The following is a 5,404-nucleotide window of genomic DNA, read 5'->3' on the forward strand; positions in this document are numbered from 1 at the left end:
CGCTGGCTGCCTCCAATGTCTTTGCTTCAGGTGGGGACTGTGTAGAAACTTGATGTTGAGGTTGCAGCAGAGCAGGGGGTGGGCATGGGGCGGGGGGCCAGGAGGGCCTCTGCCACTGTTCCTTGGATGGAACAGAAGGCCTAAGGGGGAAACAGATTCCTTGGGACCAAAGCCCGTTTCACCCCAAGATGCAAGGTGTGTTTGGATGGTTCAGGTTCAGCCCTTTGTCTGTACTGGGTTAGAGCTTTGCTTCTCAGAGTTCACGGTGCTCATGACTCACTGGGGCGCTTGCTAAATGCAGGTGCGGGTTCAGTGGTCCGGGATGGAGCCCAGGTATAGATCTCTAACCTGCTCCTGCTCGGCCAGTGCCCTGGCCCAGGGCCACACTTTGAGTTGCAGAGAGGGAGTAGAAGACCCTCGAAGCCCCCTGTGAATGAGGGCAGCCACTTGCGGAGTCCTGCCTGTGTGAGAGATGTGCCAGCGGGTGCACGTTCATACTGCAGCCTGGAAAGATATAGCTTGCTGGCCACCCCTTCCTCCCTGAGGGGTCTGAGGCTCAGAGAGGATAAGCTGGCCAAGACTGCTGAGCCAGCGATTGGGGGACCGGGCTGGTCTGACCATGCCCACCTCCCTCTCCAACAATGCGGACAGCTAGGGCAGGCAGGGGTGGGAGATCCCAGTGGGACAGCACTGAAATGCAGGGCCCACCAGACGTCTTTGCTGAGGGCTTTCCTAAGAGGGCACAAAATACCTGGCCAGGGCCAGCACAGCCCAGGAACCCCAGCCCAGCCTAGCTTCGGGGCAGTGAGGCCTGGGGAGTGGCTGGAAGGCCCAGGTGGTGGGGCCTGCCCCCTCCACACAGCAGGTGGCGCTGTTCATCCAGTCAGTCCTGCCTTGGCCACAGAGTCAAGTCACAGGCACTGACCCAGCCAAGCTGACCGGACCTTTCCCTTCCCCCTACCCTGCCCCCATCTCAGCCCCCAGTGTGCAGTGACCTTACTTGGTGAGGGGCTGGGGAGGGTGATAGAAGAATGCCCTCGGCCTTAGAGCCTGTCTTCACCCACAGCCACTGAACAGAAGAAGAAACGGGCCAAACAAGGGTGAAGACCTGCCCAAGGTTGCCTGGGAGGTGGGGACAGACTGGGGACCAGAATCAGGGCCTCCCAGCCTAGGACTCCAGCCTCCACCACACCTGATGATTTTCAGAGGTTCTTTGCCCTCAGTGGTCTCATTGGTCTGCAAATTATCCTGTCCAGTGAGCACAGCACAGGCAGAAGAAACTGAAGGCCAGGGAGGCTCTGTGGCTTGCCCGGGGCCGCAGCCAGGGTGTGGCATGGGGAGGGTCTTGAGAGGTCAGTGCTGGGAAGGGCTAGAGAGGCACTCTGCCTGGAGCTCCACTCAGTACCTGCAGCAGCTGCCTCCTGTCCTGGTGCCGCTGCAGTCAGGAAGGGGATCTACCCCGCAGGTCCCCACACTCAGGTGCACACTTGGGCCCTAGTCCAGGGAAGCTGGACCCCCAGCCTCATGGCTTGCTGGATTGACACTCACCCCACTTTCAGCCCTCCTCTTCCTCTGTGAAATGGCCTGATGCCAGTGCTGTGTGGGTCCATGGGAGGGCAGGAGAGTCCCGGGGTGGGGAGGACAGGGCTCTACCTTCTCCTGGGCTGGCCTCTACACCCATTACCCATTAACCCTCAGGTCCCAGCATCCCTCTCCCCAGTGCTGCCTTCTGTCTCCCACCTCCTTCTGGCCCTGCTCCCACTCAAGGCCCAGTGATGGGTGCTGGGAGCTGATTGGAACTGGAGAGGGCACCATTTACTCATCACTGACCTGGCACTTTACCTCCACTGTGAGGCAGGGATACTGAGCATCCTTTACAGATGAGGCCTCTGAGGACAGAGGGCAGGCGTTGGGGACCAGGTGGAGCTGGCCACAGGGGACAGCCATGTCTTCTGGGCCAGGGCTGAAATCTCAGCCCCTCACTCATTGTGGCTCGGTAGGGAAGCCAGGGGCACAGATGGGGACTCATCTCCATTGATGGGCCCCCTAGGTCCTGGTGTGCAAGTCCCCTGGGCCCCTTTCACCAGCCTAGCCACCTTCCTGCCCCAGCGATGCTTGGGCCCCAACTTCATTATGGAGTTGGCAGATGGCAGCCTCGACTCTTGGCTGAGCCCTTGAGTCTGGGACATTTCAGTCACCTCTTTCCTCCAGTCCAGAGATGAAAATCCCTGGGACACTTGCTCCTTTGCTCAGTGACCTAGCTGAACAGGGGAGAGGGCAAGGCCTGAGCTCCCTTGGCCAGATCAGCTCCTATGGGGTTAACAGGAGGCTCCATTCCACCCCTTCCAACTTCAAGGCTACCCCAGAAAATGAATAATCTATAATCTTAATTGATTATCATTCAGTGGAGTTGGAGCGTTAGGGACAAAGTGCGAGTCTTCCCTCCTACCTCCAGCCCTTGCTGACCAGGACAGGGACAATGTGTAGCTCAGCGGATGGTGCTGAGAACTTAGATGATGGTCAGTTAGGTAGCACGTGGGATATGGAGGAAAGATCCATGGGTACGTGGAGGCTTATAGAGAAGCTGGTTCTGTGGCTGGTCCCAGGCAACTCATAATGTAAATCCATTTTTAAGAATCGCATGGTGTAGGCGGGTGTCTACTTTGTCCGCAGGCAGGCCTGACCCCGGGTGGAGGAGGGGCAGGGTGGAGAATAACAATTGTCTTAAGGGAGTCTGCGGAGGGAGAAAAACCTCTGGGTGCATCAGCTGGAAAAGAATAGGAGTCTCAGTGTGGCCCCTCTCCCCCCTCTCAGCCCAGCCCCTGCGCAGGCGGTGGGGGAGCTGCGGTCAGCACACACAGCTGGGGCCTCCAGCAAAATCCCATTCTATATATCTAAGAGCAACAGCTCCGAGAGCGGCCCCCAGAGGGACAAAACCTCATTGTGAGGCACCCGCCGGCCTCAGCACCCCCTCCCCCAACCCCAGAACTGTCGTGGCATTGACCCCCCTCGGCGGGCCACCACGGGCCTGCTGACTGGGCCACATCTGGGACTCAGGCACTGGCTGCCCCTCCCCCACGGCTGGCCACTGAGGACTGACAGGGAGGCTGGGGTGGGAGCGGCTTCCAGGCCTCTCACCCCATCCCCACGGGGCGGCCTGGCTTGTGCCCCGCCCTCCCCAGGGATGCTGCAAGGCAGAGGTGAGAGTCCGAGGTGGGCTAGGTTGGCATCTTGATCTGCCAGCAGTCCCCCACACCTCTGGCCTCTGTTTAGTGACTTGTCAAACAGTGGTTGGGTGAGGTAGGTTTTTCCAGCTTTTACGTGCTGCCTTGAAGGGTCCTGAGAGGCTTCAAGTTGAGCCACTCTGAAGTGGGATGATTCTCTAGGTTGGGGATTCCAGAATTATCTGCTCCCAAGGTTTCAGAGGTCTGGGATTCTGTAGATTTTTGTTTGTTTGTTTGTGTTTGGAGACAGGATTTTGCTCTGTTGCCCAGGCTGGAGTGCAGTGCTGCAAACATGGCTCACTGCAGCCTCAACCTCCTGGGCTTAAGTGATCCTCCTGCCTCAGCCTCCTGAGTAGCTGGGATCACAGGCATGTGCCACCATGCCTAGTTAATTTTTTTATTTTTTGTAGAGACAGGATCTTGCCATGTTGCCCAGGCTGGTCTTGAACTCCTGACCTCAAGCGATCCTCCTGCCTCAACCTCCCAAAGTGCTGGGATTACAGGTGTGAGCCACTGGAGCCTAACTGGATTCGGTAGTTTGAAGATGCCACCATCCATTCATTCAACACATTTATTGAGCACCTACTGCGTGCCAGGTCATGTTCTTGGTGTTGAAGTTATAGCAGTGACTGATACAGAAAAATATCTTGCCCTCATAGGGCTTCTGTTCTAGAGCAAGAAGGATAATAACAGAAACTAAATAGGAATCATTTACATGGTGAGCAAGAAATGCCTAGGTAGGGAGAACTGCTTTAGGTAGGGTGGTTGGGGACATGACATTTGAGCTGAGACCAACTGCTGCAAAGAACTAGCCATGTGGAGACAAGCATTGTAAACAGATGGAATAGCATGTGCCAAGGCCCTGTGGCAGGTGTGGACCTTGCATGTTTGAGCAATGGCAAGGAGGCCTTAGTAGCTGTTATTCAGTGAGCAATGTAGAGAAGGGAAGAGCTGAGGTCAGTGGTAGAGGTGGGGCCTGAGAAACCAGAGCAAGACATTCAGATGTTGTTTTGAGTGCAAAGGGAAACTTAGTTTTGCAAAGGAATGACATGATTGGATGTATGTTTCAGAAAGGGTGATTTGGGAGGACTGAAGGGGAAATCATTGAGACAAGAGGCTGTGCAAGTTGGGCGGGACAGAGATGCGGAGGCAGTCAGTCATAAGGGTGAAGGCAGGGGCACAAGGACAATGGCTTTATTCTGGACTTATATCGAGTTAGAATCTCCAGGTTTCATTATACCAGACAGGGCCACGGTAAAGGAGAGCTTGGATTCTCAGGACAGCCAGGATTTGACTCTGAACTTTAATGACCTCGAAACTCTTGGCCAGGGCCGGGAGCCGTGGCTCATGCCTGTAATCCCAGCACTTTGGAAGGCCAAGGTGGGCGGATCACCTGAGGTCAGGAGTTCAAGGCCAGCCTGGCCAACATGAGGAAACCCCGTCTCTACTAAAAATACAAAAATTAGCCAGGCATGGTGGCAGGTGCCTGTAATCCCAGTTACTCAGGAGGCTGAGGCAGGAGAATCGCTTGAACCCAGGAGGCGAAGGTTGCAGTGAGCTGAGATCGCGCCATTGCACTCCAGCCTGGGTGACAGAGCTGAACTCCATCTCAAAAAAAAAAGAAGCTTTTAGACCTGCATTGTCCAATACCACAGCCACACGTAACTGTTTAATTACAATTAAACAAAATGAAAAAATCAGTTATTCAGTCTCAGGAGGCACATTTCCAGTACTCACTTGTGGCCAGTGACTACCATACTGGACAACCCAGGGAACATTTCCATCATCACAGCCACAGGACAGGACTTCCCGGCAGTCCTTAATGCATTAAGCCTCAGTTTCCACATCTGTAAAATGCAGGTAACAACAACGTCTCCTTGATAGGGTGCCTGTGAGGAGTACATGAGATAACGCCTGTGTGGCCTGGCATATAACACACGTTCCCTAAATGTAGGTTCTTGTTGTTGCTGAGATGGGTGGGTGGCTAATGAGAGGGATGGGGGCTGTCTCTGAGGTTTGGATTCGGAATCGTGACATCTTGTCCTGTGCAAGACGAAGGCGAGGACGGCGAGGGCACACCCTTCCAGTCCCGACCCCACAGAAGCCAGGTGGCCCTTCGCCCCCATCCCGACCCGGGAAGGCCCAAAGCCCTGCAAACCTGGGATGGCCCCGCTCCTCCG

Source organism: Mandrillus leucophaeus, unplaced genomic scaffold, assembly GCF_000951045.1.
Source record: "Mandrillus leucophaeus isolate KB7577 unplaced genomic scaffold, Mleu.le_1.0 Scaffold43, whole genome shotgun sequence".
In the NCBI taxonomy this organism is placed as follows: domain Eukaryota; kingdom Metazoa; phylum Chordata; class Mammalia; order Primates; family Cercopithecidae; genus Mandrillus; species Mandrillus leucophaeus.